The sequence below is a fragment of the Tenrec ecaudatus genome, chromosome 11, assembly GCF_050624435.1.
Source record: "Tenrec ecaudatus isolate mTenEca1 chromosome 11, mTenEca1.hap1, whole genome shotgun sequence".
Classification (NCBI taxonomy): domain Eukaryota; kingdom Metazoa; phylum Chordata; class Mammalia; order Afrosoricida; family Tenrecidae; genus Tenrec; species Tenrec ecaudatus.
Genome location: NC_134540.1, coordinates 142,790,970 through 142,803,809, shown reverse-complemented (window position 1 = coordinate 142,803,809; position 12,840 = coordinate 142,790,970). Strand labels below are relative to the sequence as shown.

The window sequence follows — 12,840 nt, the reverse complement described above, 5'->3', positions numbered from 1 at the left end:
CAGGCTGAGAACAAAGCTGGCACTGAGCCAAATGGGCAATAAGGAAAACAGGCCATGAGCAAAGCAGGCCATGAGTGAAAGAAAACTTGCGAAGCTGCTTTACAGTAGCCAGCTCTGGTCAGCTCCATAGGTGTGTGTGAGAGATTCAGGGACATTCACTGCTAATTGTTTCAGCCAACTCTGGTCAGTTCCGCACTAGTCTGGGAGATTCAAAGTCGGGCTACACATCCCCAACTCTTTGGTGATAAGGGCGACGACTCTTCTGGTTACTTCCTGTGGGTACTGGATGGCGTGGGAGGGGCTTATGGGTTTGAAATGTCTGGCTCTTGTGGGAGAGGATTATAAGGGTACAAAAGGAGCCGGTTAACAGTTAGGTTAGTAATGTCCCTTATCCTGCTTTGGAGAATCCTGAAAAAACAAGGAGCTATTAGCAACAAAAAGCAAATCATTATCAGGGGTCCCATGAGCAGCATGAGCCAAGAAATAAGGGGACTTGGAACCAGGATGTGGCTGATACATCCTTTCAATGTTTATTTCATCAGCCATTTCGTGTAAAACTTTTACATTCTGCTCAACTAGTCCAGATTAATCGATGCAGTAGCAGCATTCTTCCCCTAAAAACATACGTGTACCACCCTTGTCAGCGGTTAGCAAATCTAACGCCTGACGGTTTTGAAGAGTTACCTGTGCTAAGGAGGTAAGCTGTCACTGCAATGAGAAAAGAGATTCTGTGGTGGATTCTATGACCAGCTGGAGATTTTTGTCGAAGTTTCTATTTCAAGAATGCTGTGCCTAATGTCCCACTAGAAATTTCTGCCAGGGAGGAGGCTAAGCTGAGGCCTACCAGGATGGGTAAAAATACAACCCTGCAGTTACAGGGAATGGAACCCGTTTTTAAATTCCACTGCCATGCGAATTCTGCCGGTCCATATATGGTGAATTGTCGCACAATGGTGACTGGAAAACAAAGGTGTGGTGTAGAACTATTGACACATTTACTGAGGTTTCTGTTGCACCAAAAGAATATACCTGGGGAGGCCCTGAGGATATTTGTGATGTTGTGGGTAGAGTAACATGTCAGATTTTCCGGAAGCTGGGGTGACGTATAGCATACAGGATACATAACATTTTGTTCAGGAGCATACAAAGGAATATTTAAAATAGGAGCTGGACAACTTATGGTTTTATTGAACAGGGAGAGAGTTAGCAAGGGTACAGGAGCCAATAACGGGCGTTGTATGGGGACACAAAGGTAACAGGAAGAGCTGTTAATATTTGAGGCCTTAAGATGGGCAGCAGCCTCCTGGATTATTGTTACCCAGGTAAAGGAGGTGTCAGGGTATTTGGTTTGTGCAGAACCTTCCATTACCAGTAGCTGGTTAGCTAAATATTGCTTACTGTTTTGAATGGCTTGTACTACCTGATTTTGGTTATCAAGGCTTTTGGGGAGAATTCTTACATATTGCCAATACATTTTAAAGGTGCCGGAGGGCTTACTGTTATGTCGCCAAGGATACAGTTTTCCCTTCACTACGGATAGCCATCTGTTATCCCAGGGATCTGCAATATTGAGACGATATGTTCCGCGTCCATTCCCTACAAACATGCCTGCTCTGTCTAGGCTGAGTTCTGTAATCCAATCCAACGCTAAGTGCATTTTTCAAGAGGAGTACGGGCACCCGTCATAAGTGTCCGGCCACTGATGGCAGTATTCTTTTGTTTGATCAAAAAGAAAACACAAGGCTGGCACAGATGACCCAAAAGTTGTTGATTTTAGGGTCCCTAGGGAAAAATTTATAGATGCCTGTGACTGGCATCCTTCGATAGCACAGTATCCTTTTCCAACTACGTATGATTTTTCAACATCGTTCTACTGATAGGTTTCATGGACCACAAGTTCCCACACTAAAGAATTTACATGGGACTTTGAAGGGGGCTCCGAACCAATGTTTACAGAAACCAGCAACTGAATAGAAAAAAATAACAAAACAAAACAAAACAAAAAAAAACAACAGGAACATATGATGATATAACTGAGTCCCAAGCAAACCTTTTGACCAATCGGCCGGAGCAGTTGCTGTGAGACCTATTCCAAGATCACATAATAAAGTAGGAAAAAATAAGAGAAGGTGGCATGCGAAAAATCGTTTAGGGGGAGATTTTTATTAGTCGGAGTGAAGTTGGACTAATGGGGTTGGAAATCCATGTGTCCTCAGTGGACTTAGGTTTCAGGGGTGCTTGCTTGACCCCTGTCAGATGACACCACTGTCAGTCCTACCAGTTTGTCTGCCGATGGGGTGGTGAGTATTACAGTGTTTGGTCCTTCCCACTGTGGATGGAGTCAAAGGTCAGGTGCAGGACAAGTTTTCATTAGGACCTGGTCTCCTGGGGAGAGCTTAATGGTTGGGTGCCCAGAAGAGGTGTCTCTGATGTCTGGAATATGTTTATCATCTGTGTAGGACCTGAGTAAATTGTGGAGCAAAGATAGAGTGTGTAAGTAAGTTGAAAGCAGAATTTCACCCTGAGGTAAAGAATAATTCAGGACAAACTGGAGGGCGTACAGAATTTCAAATGGGCTGAGAACTGTGGCCTCCCTGGGGGAAGCCCAAAGGTAGGTTAAGGCATCAGGAAGGAGATCTGGCCAAGAGAGGCGGACCTCTAAGGAGAGCTTAACTGGGACTTTATAAGTCTGTTAGCGCATTCAACCTTGTCTGACGACCGGGGGTGATAAGGAATATGTAGCTTCCAATCCACTCCCACGGCGGCGGAGACTTGTTGGGACACCTGCGAAATAAAGGCTGGGCCATTGTCAGACTGAATAGAGTGTGGAAGGTGAATCCTAGGAATTATAGATTCCAGGACAGTTCTAGCAACAACATCTGCTGTGTCCCAGCTGGTAGGGAATTCTTCAATCCACCCTGAAAATATATCCATCAAAGTTAACAAATATTTAAGATGTTTATGTTTAGGCATGTGCGTAAAATCAGTTTCCCAGTCCTCACCGGGGAGGTGCCCACAGAATTGATGGAGCTTTCTTGGAGGCTGAATATTGCTCTGAGGGTTAGTGGCAGGGCAAACAGTGCAAGTTGAGTGTACCTGTTCAATAGCCGTGCGGAGGCCCACCGGGTCTATATGAGGTTGTAAGAAATGGAACAAGGCCTTGGGACCTATATGCAAGGTATTGTGAACTTCCCTGAGGAAGGAGTGTTTTTAAGCTTTGGTAGGGTAAGTCCGGTATTTAGGTACATCCACTCATCAGAGGCCTTAATAGCTCCTCTTTTATAATGCAACTGCACTTCGGACTCCGAGTATGTCGGCTGCCATTTATTTAGAGGAGGAAGTGAAGGGCTGAGTGCTGTAGGCTGCGGCATCTGCTCGGGCATTGCCCAGTGAGATGGGATCTTTAGCGGTTTGATGACTTTTGCAATGGACGATGGCTACTTTAGATGGCAAGAGTAAAGCCTTTAGGAGTTGCCTAATGTGAACACCATTTCCTATTGGAGAACTGTGACTAGAGAGGAACCCACGCTCCTCCCATATGGCTAAGTAGGAGCGAGATTTCAAGTATGCATATTTAGTATCCGTGTATATATTAACGGTGCAACCCGGGGCCAACTTTAAAGCCTGTGTAAGCGCCACCAGCTCGGTCTTTTGGGATGTGATCCCAGGGGGTAGTGAGGCAGCCTTAACCACCCCAGTGGGGGAGACAACATCATATGCTGCCCATCTGATCCCCTGGTCATCTACTCTGGAACTGCCGTCCACAAAAAGGGTTAACTGTGAATCACAGAGAGTTTGAGACTGGAGGTCCCGAATTGGGTAGAGGTAGGTTTCAATGATTTCTGTGCACCGATGCGAGGTGGGCACAGGGTTATGAATAAGGAACAAAGTGGCCGGGTTAAGGTGTGGCCATGTTTGAACCGCAATGTGAGGGTTATCAAGAAATAGCAAATGGAATATCTGCATGCGAGACGCTCCCAACAAAGAAAAGGCAATGCGACTTAAAAGGTCTGATAGCCAGTGGGGGGTACAAAACAACCAGAGGCTGGGAGTTGGTGAGATAAGAGCTTGCTTGGTGAGTTCTGCTGCTGCTGCCAGTGCATGCAAACAGGGTTGCCAGCCCCGTACTGTAACATCCAGTTGTTTGGGCAGGTAGGCTAGGTCCCAGTGAGTTGGATCCTGCTGTTGGCACAAGACCCCCATTGCTACACCCTGTTGCTCATACATAAAGAGTTGAAGGGGTGCGTTTGCTGAGGGGAAAGCAAGAATAGGGGCTGAAAGTAACAGGGCACAGAGCTTATCAAACCCTTGATGAACAATTGCTGGGTTGGTCAGGGGCCCTTGGGAAGTTTCTTTGGCTGCTTCGTACAAGGGCTTGGAGATGAGAGTGAAGTTGGGAATCCAGAGATAGAAAAAAACCACAAATCCTAGAAAGGACAAGATTTGGTCTGCATTTTTGGGAGGGAGCAAATCCTATAAGGGTTGGATATGGCAGGTGGTCAGAGATCAGCCTTCAGGTGAGAGCAAAATACCCAGTTAGGTGACATTTTGGACACACAGCTGAGGCTTTGAGCGGGATACTCGATATCCCTTGGCCCCTAGAAAATTTAACAACGCATACTACCTGGCAGGGGAGATACCATGATCACGAAGGTGGTTTTCCCAGGGCGAGGCTCACCCATTGCACTCCGGGTATGCTGACCCCTGCGATTTCCCCAAATGTGGGAAACTCGACTGCATAATTTGTGGTAGTTGGGGACTGTGTTCGCGCTATCCCCTGGAAAAAATAAATAAATAAATAGATAAATAGATAGATAGATAGATAGATAGATAGATAGATAGATAGATAAGAAAAGAGAATTTAACAACGCACCAGTGACCGACAGTGATGGCTACAGACTAGCAGGTCGTCTACATATTGCAGTAAGGTATTAGGTTTAGAATTTAGCTGAGATAAGTCAGGCGCTAACGCCTGCCCAAAAAGGTGGGAGGAGTCTCAAACACCCTGAGGGAGGACACCCGAGGCTAATTGCTGGGCTATCCGAGACTGGGGGTCGGAGCAGGAGAACACAAAAAGAACGTAAGAATCAGGGTGTAGCAGGATAGAAAAAAGAATCCTTAAGATCCAGAACAATAAAATATGTGGTTTTCGGTGAGATATTACTTAATAAAGTATAGGGGTTGGTAACTACGGGGTTTATAGGTACTACTGCAGCATTAATAAGGCGGAGATCCTGAATGAGTCTGTGTTGGCCATTGGGTTTCCGAACCGGAAGAATAGGAGTATTACAGGGAGAATTAATAGGGACCAAAATAGTCCAAAAAGGGCCTCTCTAGATAAGGGAAACTGCGGGTATGATGGAAAACTGTCAGGTTTTTTAAGGCGGATTTTAATGGATGTATGATGGAGGGCTATTACGGGTATGGATAAATCCTATACCTGAGGATTTACTTCAGATAGCAAAGCTGGCAGAGAGGTAGGAGGAGCAGCTGGCTGCAGGGTGGCTCTAGTGGCAAAAAAGGAGATAGGCAGTGTGCAGCTGCTGAGGTATTAGGGAAATGGAGGCCTTAAGGCATTGTAAAATGTCATGCCTGAGCAACAGAACAGGACAAGAGGGGATAATTAGGAATGCATAGGAGAAAGGTTTAAGACACAAGGCAAAAGAGGGATTTTGTTGGGAGTTAAGGAGGTGCCATCAATCCCCATTACATTAACTGTGGAAGGAAGACTATGCCCAGCATATGAGGGAAGGACAGAGTAGGTAGCTTCCATGTCCAATAAAAAGAGATGGACTTACCCACTACCTGGATGGTGACCCTGGGCTTGGCTAGGGTTATTGGGGTATCCGAGTGCAGGCATCTTCAGCAAGCCCCAGAAGCTCACCAGCAGGGAAGGACTTTGATGAGGCTCCGGCTGACCCTGGCTGTTGAGGCAGTCAGGGGAAGCCTGCAAGCAGACAGTCAGACTTCCATTGCCCTGTCTGGGGGCACTCTGGACATGGCTTGGTGGGGGGTTGGGGTTTTGGGCATTTACGGGCCCAATGCCCATCCTTACCACACTTAAAACAAGCCCCCGACGGGGCTGCATCCCATTTTGTGCGAGGATCTCTTGGCCCCTCCCCCGCTGGCCTCAGGCAGCTACCAGAGCCTGGGTTTGCAGGGCTACCTTCTGTTGTAACCTGGACTGTCAGGCTGGTTCTGCCATTTCCTCTAGGACGTTAAAGACTTTAAAGGCCGTTTTTACCAGATCCTGTAATGAGGTTTGTGGTCCCTCCTCTGCCTTTTAATTTTTTTTTTCTTATATCTGGAGCTGACTGAGAGATAAAATGGGAGGCCAAGACAGCAGCCCTGGCAGGGATCTTGGGGTCCAGTTTTGTAAACTGGGTGAGGGCTTCCTGGAGACAGTATAGAAAAAGGGCAGGATTTTCATCCTTCCATTGTGTTACATCTTTAAGTTTTTCAAAACTGACTACCTTGTTAGACGCCTTTCCATCCCTTACACTAGGCACTGTACTAGCAAGTCACGGCAGTGGCTACCGCTGCTCCAGGCTGATAATTCCACCCAAGGTCCTCGGCAGGACTGGCAGTCTGTCCCACCAGCACAGTATTGTGTACCACGTGGGTCTGATCCACATACTGCCTACCTGCAAGGTAGACTCTTTCCTTTTCATCAGGCGTTAAGATGGAGTCTAGTATTATATATATACATATATATATACATATATATATACACATATATATATATATATACACACACACACCCATATATATAAACATACACACACATATATACATACACACACACGCACATATATATATATATATCATGCCAGGTAAGTCATATGCCTGAGCTAAATATCGAAACTCCTTAATATAATTACTAGAGTTCGCAGAGAATGAACCCAGGTGCTTTGGGACAGGTCTTGGAGAGAAAACGGAACTTGGTCTTGTACCACCGCCTCAGCCCCTGCTACTGCCCTAAGAGGCAGGAGGTGGGAATAAGTATGCGCTGCCACAGGTGAGAAGATAGGGGAAACAGACGGTGGCGAAAGGGGCGGGACCAGAGCAGAGGGTTGGGCCTGTTCAGCAACAGAGGGGGAAGATGGCGGTGGAAGAGGGAGGAGGAGGTGCTCGGCATAAGGTGGCAGAGGCTGGGAAGGAGGCGAAGGATTAGAAATCGGTTGAGGCAGGAGCCCGACGGTGTGTGGCTCTTCAGTAAGCGCAGAGGACGGTGCTAGTGTGTGGTAGGGAGAGTCTGGATTTTATTTCACCGCCATGTTCCTTTCAGTTGATTAACTGAAAGGACCTGTGAAGTGGAAACCTGGATGCATAGGGACGGGTGGGCTCAGAGATCCCAGAAAGCCTGAACTTAGGGAACCTCCGACCATTTTCCTGAATGGCGGCAAAAATTGCCCAAGTCACTGAGAATGCCAAAATCAAAAGTACCCTCGGAGGGCCACCTAGATTGCTTGTCGAAGGGATATCGAGGCCACTCGGTGGTACACAGAAAGACTAGCTTTTTTTTTTTAGGCTTTGGGAAAATCCCAGTTTGGAGAAATTTAGGTGGAGACAGCCCAAGGGGAGGGGGGGAGTCTTAGGATTAGTTTTGGATTCGATACTGCTCATGATGCCCTGACACCATGGAGAGTTATCCCCCAAGACAAGGTGTCCCCTGTACTAGAGGAAACTCTAAACGGAGGTGGTCCCCTGCTAGTGAGACGTTTCCCAGGTCACAGTGTCCGGAGTGGAAGGGGAAAATCTTCCCTGGAGCAGCAGCGAATGAGGACAGGTAGGCTCGGATGGAGAGGTGGCGGGGCAGGGTTTACCGGAGTCCATAACTGATCGCGCCATTCTCAAGCGCCGAGGGTTGTAGAAGAGTCCCTGTGGAGGGGGGGGGTCTCCTGGCCCCTGACCACCGAGGGGGTCCTTATCCCGGGTGTCGGCACAAATGTAAGGTACTCAGAGGTGCCGGAGAGCAAATCAGTGAAATTAGAACAAATAGGCTTTATTAGAAAAAACCCCAGCCTGGGCGAAGTTCCATAGTCCACAACGTCTGGGCTGGGGGAGTCGCACTGCAGCCTACAGGGGTGTTGCTTATATATAGACAGGTATGTCCGGGTTTCTGGAATGTAAGGTGTCTTCCTGGTTCCGGGTGTATTCGTGCTGGGTGTAGAGCGGTGTGTGAGAACAAACCAGGCACTGAGCCAAATGGGCCATGCTGGTGCTGGGTGCAGAGTGGTGGGCCGAGAACAAACGGGCACTGAGCCAAACGGGCAGTGAATAAAATGAGCCGTGACCAAAACGGTCCATGGGTAAAAGATTAAAAAAAAAAAACTTGCAAAGCTGCTTTACATTAGCCAGCTCTGGTCGGCTCCACAGGTGGGTGTGGGGATTCAAGGTCCTTTGCTGCTAGTTGTTTCAGCCAACTCTGGTCAGCTCCGCACGGGTGGGGGAGATTTCAAGGTCCGACCAGACAGGGATGATATAAACTATCCTTTTCTTGGAGTGTGATAAATTATCATTTTATTGGGGAGTAGAAAGAAAGCATTTTGGAATAAATATTAATACCATAATAGTCACAACGTGTTTGAGATTAATGATATTCCAAATGCTCAATTCTCTGAAGGTGCTATTCTGCTTCATGTCACCCCACTGCTCCCTGAAGTATCTGCCCTCCCTTCCCAGGGTTCCGTGATTTGCCGCAACGTCCCACAGAACTTCAAAAAACTTTGAAGAAATGTTTTTCATGATGTAGGGTGCTGCTCAGTCCAGAATTTGATGGACAAACAGAACTCAGGGAAATGCAGGGTTTAGAGGTAAAAACCAACATACCCCAAAGTCAAATTAGATCTTCTTGTTTCTACCAAACTCAGTCAGGAAATAGAGGTATGGCTTCCTGGCAAGGGGATGTGTGTTATAACTATATGTTGGTCCCATTATGTATCCAGTGAAACAGCTGCTGCTGTCCCCCTGCCTTACCTTTCACGTCAAAGCTGTCTTCTGGATCAAGAAGCTTAAAAATGCAGGGATATTGTAGTCTGCCCATTCTTAGATCTTCTCCTTTGCAAATAGTGAGATTCTCCCTTTTCTGCTTCTGAGATGGTTTACAGCGGGATGAAACTCACAATTAACTCTGCTAATAATTGCATGCAACTAAATCCTAGCAGTATCTTCCCCTCCCTTCTCTTGCCTAGGTCAATCCAGAAAGGGCAATTTAGTGGATGTTGCGGGGAATTTGACTAGGAGCGGCACATTAAATAATTCATCGTACTGCAGTCTAAGAAAAAATACAACTAATTTGTAGCCACCAACTGATTGGAGAGATGACATATTTAAACAACTTTCCTTTGTACTAAACTCGTTCCTGTATAAACCGGAGTTCTAGTGTGGTTGTTAGGTGTCATGTTAGGTGCCAATCTCTGTGTTCTCTTTCTGATCATTGCACAAAGGCTCGTGTAAGGAATTAACAAATATGTAATATAGAACATAAATTCCTGTCACATGCCTTTATCTTGTATGCTGTCGATCTTAATTGGGAATACCAAGAAAAGAAAAACACAAAAACCAACAAACTCACTGCCATTGAGTCTAAAACCCTATGTGGGGTTTCCTCGACTGTAACTCTTTCTAGGCGTAGCTCATCTTAGTTCAGCCCTTACCAGTCAGTGCCACCAGGATGCCTTCCAATTGTGACTGGGTAATGTCAACTCCACCTGCAGACTTAGGAGTGGTAAACTTTAGGTGAACAAATTGCTAATTGTTAAAATTAATATGGGCTATCTTATGAGAAAATAAATCCATATAGGAAATATAAATTGTAGGAAAATATTTCCCTGTCCCCTATCCTTTTAATCAAGTTATATACACATGTACTGTTTATTTTAGAAGAACATGACATAGTAACTGTGCTTTATGATATTATTTCTAATATTTGTGAGGTACAATATTGTTATCATTTTGAGCAAATACAACTGAGCATCTTTGGTTTTTATGTAGTATAGAAGAAACTATGAAATCTCAATTCATACCCAAAATATAATGAATTCAGGTGATGAATTCAGATGAGTGTTTGCCTGGGGAGATTCCACAGAATGTGTCTCTATTAGAGGAATATGACCGGGTACCTGAGTGCCTGGTAATTAGCTATGACAAGGAATGAATTTATAACCAAGTCAATTTTCGACTGTTCAAACAAGGAAAAAATCTACCCAAGACAGTAGTGGTTAATTGCAATCATTACAATCAACCCCCCAAAAGAAATTCTGTGCTCTCTAAGCTCTGAAATGTATATTAGATATCAAATGAATGTCAATACCCAGGTGTACCAAAAACATTGCTACAAAGACCAAGAGAGTGAACAAAACTAAACTCCCTAGTTTACAAAGAGCATCACTAGATAAGATAATGCAGAAAAACACAGAAGTCTCAATCAGAGAGATAAGAGTATGTTTGTGGTTTGGAGACTGCATAGTCATTATGTAAGCTCCTATTACCTTCAGCAACACAAAGAAATTGAAAACAAAATTCACCCCACTGCTATCAAGTCAATTCCATAGTAACTGTATAGGACAGAGTAGAACTGTCCTTGTGGGTTACTTTGACAACTGTATATCTTTACAGAAGTCAATGAGTACATCTTTCTAAAGAGACTGCATGATAGGCTTGAACCACTGTCCTTTTGGTTAGCAGCCTAGTGCTTAATCAGTTTCACCAGGGCTCCTAGTAAATTAGTAAATAAAACAAGTAAGAAAAGTAAACCTTCTATTTGTCGTGTTTAATCATTGTATGTAGAAGAAAAGAAAAAAGGGAATCAGGAAGGCTTCCAGACAGTCACAGGAGAAAAGAAGAAAGAAAATATGTGCAAAATTGAAAATATTAACTTTATTAGAAGTGTCCCCCTATTTCCTTCCCTATCAGATAATTTGATACCTCAAAATCTGTTCATTTTATTTTCACTTATGGATGAATCTAAATGCTGTAATATTGCATATATTTTCATTACTAAAATAACAATATAGATACTTTATAATGTTAATAAAATTGTTCGAGTGAAATTCCATTTTCCTTAACTTTTACTGTAATTCACTTTCTTCTCACTTTCAGTGTCTTCCTCTTAAGAGGAACAACTTGTTATATTTTAATTATTCTTAAACTTAAAAAGCAATAATGTCCAATGAAAAATTTGTATTAGAATATGAAAATTACTTTTCTCAAAATGTGTGCATGTGACTTATATGGACATACACAGAAAATGTGAAATATCTTGTTAATTTGTTTTATGCTACTAAAATACCTATGTAAATCACCACTGTAGGAATGAACATATTTCTCCATTTCCTATGTAGATTGAAGAGAGATGTATAAAAATGTACAATCTTTAAATACTTCTCCCTTAGTGGAAAAATATAAAGTGCCTGTACTAACACCTGAAATTGAAAACACAAAATGTTAGGTTTTTATTGAAGAATACATTCAAGTGGGATACCCTAAAAATAAAACATACTCAAATAATATTTATTAAGTATGGTTAAAACTAAAATATAATTACATTTTTGAAAACTGTAGTAGACTTAACACTACCTTATTTGCTAACTGATGAATATCAATAAGTAGAAATATGTGGTGGGCATAGAATTCATACAAATGTCATTTTGTTTTGTCTCTTAAAATTTGTTTAGTGATGCTGACCGCTTTTCATTACTGTAAAATAATTTCAAAATTGTGTCTAGTAGAAACTTTTCTGAATTTTTTTAAATTGAACACAGATTAAAACTTTATACTTCCAATGTATTCACATAAAGATTCTTTCCAACTATTCCCTTAACCAAATCAAAATATTTTCACACAATCATTTTGGGATCTTTTGTATTTATTATCTTGCCCCGTGAGTATTAAAAGCTTTTAGGATAATTTATATTCTTTATCTAGCACTCACATGGTAATAGATATTCTTATGAATGCTGCCTTATCATGAAGTCCTGTTATGGATTGAATTGTGGTACCTATTTATATGTGTTATAAATTCTTACATCCATGTACCTGAGAAAATTCTATCTGGAAATAGAGCTTTTGGTGTGTTAATGAGGAATTCAGTATAGGGTGTGTGTTAAATCAACCCCTTTTGAGATGTAGAAAGAACATATTCAGAACTGAAGTAACAAACACAAATAGGCAAGTTTAATGCTACCTGGAGATTACAAAGATAACAAGGAACAAAAGGAAATAGGACAAAGGACCTTCCCCCAGACATGAAAGAGAATACGTTTCCTTAGTATTCTTGGATTTATATTCCCAACTGTGAGAAAACCTTTTGCTCTTAGTCAAAGCCACCCCTTCTTTTACTTCTGCTGTAACAGCACTAGATAGCATCAGTCTTTGATCTTATTCATTCCAAGTTCCTAATCATCCATAGGAACTATTATTGCACTAAAATCAACCTATGCATCAGGTCATGTTCTTCCAGGTCAAAATAAATAGCCAGATGTACTTCGCAAAGGTCAGCACATTGAGATGATTGCACTTCTATATTATTCATGAAGATGTTGCCAGTACTTTTATTTATGAAAGTCAAATATCAATTATTTTCCTTCTTACGTATCTCTTTCAAAAATTGTTCCACTTGTAAATTGATATGATTGTGTTTTACTGAAACGTGTGCATAGGTGATTTTAAGTTGCCTGACCTTTCTTATATATCACATATTAAAATATATTCAGTTCTAATTTTCTGATGTTTCTTTTATTCCAAAAGTTTGTGGTCGTGAATTTATCAAATAGGGATTAATTTCATTTTCAACACCCTGAAGCTCTGGCTACATTTCTCTGCTAAAAGTTTTCCCTG

The 12,840-nt window shown here is 42.9% G+C and overlaps 1 non-coding gene across 1 annotated transcript; it reads left to right on the top strand.

Annotated features, from left to right (window-relative positions):
- Positions 1–4,617: 4,617 nt before the first annotated feature.
- Positions 4,618–4,780, top strand: LOC142461758 (U1 spliceosomal RNA). Its single transcript, XR_012786957.1, has one exon. It is a non-coding gene; the product is annotated as a U1 spliceosomal RNA (small nuclear RNA).
- Positions 4,781–12,840: the final 8,060 nt, after the last annotated feature.